The sequence below is a fragment of the Sceloporus undulatus genome, chromosome 1 (assembly GCF_019175285.1).
Source record: "Sceloporus undulatus isolate JIND9_A2432 ecotype Alabama chromosome 1, SceUnd_v1.1, whole genome shotgun sequence".
In the NCBI taxonomy this organism is placed as follows: Eukaryota; Metazoa; Chordata; class Lepidosauria; order Squamata; family Phrynosomatidae; genus Sceloporus; species Sceloporus undulatus.
Window position 1 is genome coordinate 191,951,268 of NC_056522.1, and position 536 is coordinate 191,951,803.

A 536-nucleotide genomic window follows, 5' to 3' on the forward strand; every position below is an offset into this window, starting at 1 on the left:
CTTCTGTGCTAAGTGAGGACTCTTTCAAACCGGCAATGTAAGCCATAAACAAATGCTCCACTTCCACTTCTGTGCTAACTGAGGTCTCTTTCAAACAGGCAATGTAACCCAGAATCAAACTCTCCACTTGCAGTTCTGTGCTAACTGAGGTCTCTTTCAAACAGGCAATGTAAGCCAGAATCAGACTCTCCACCTGCACTTCTGTGCTGAGGGCTCTTTCAAAATGGCAAAGTAAGATAGAATCAAACCCTCCACTTGCATTTCTGTGCTAAAAGAGGTCTCTTTCAAACTGGCAATGTAAGCCAGAATCAAACTCTCCACTTGCACTTCTGTGCTAACTGAGGTCTCTTTCAAACTGGCAATGAAAGCCACAAACACACGGTCCACTTGCACTTCTCTGCTAACTGAGGTCTCTTTCAAACAGGCAATGTAAGCCAGAATCAAACTCTCCACTTGCACTTCTGTGCTAACTGAGGTCTCTTTCAAACTGGCAATGTAACCCAGAATCAAACTCTCCACTTGCATTTCTGTGCTAA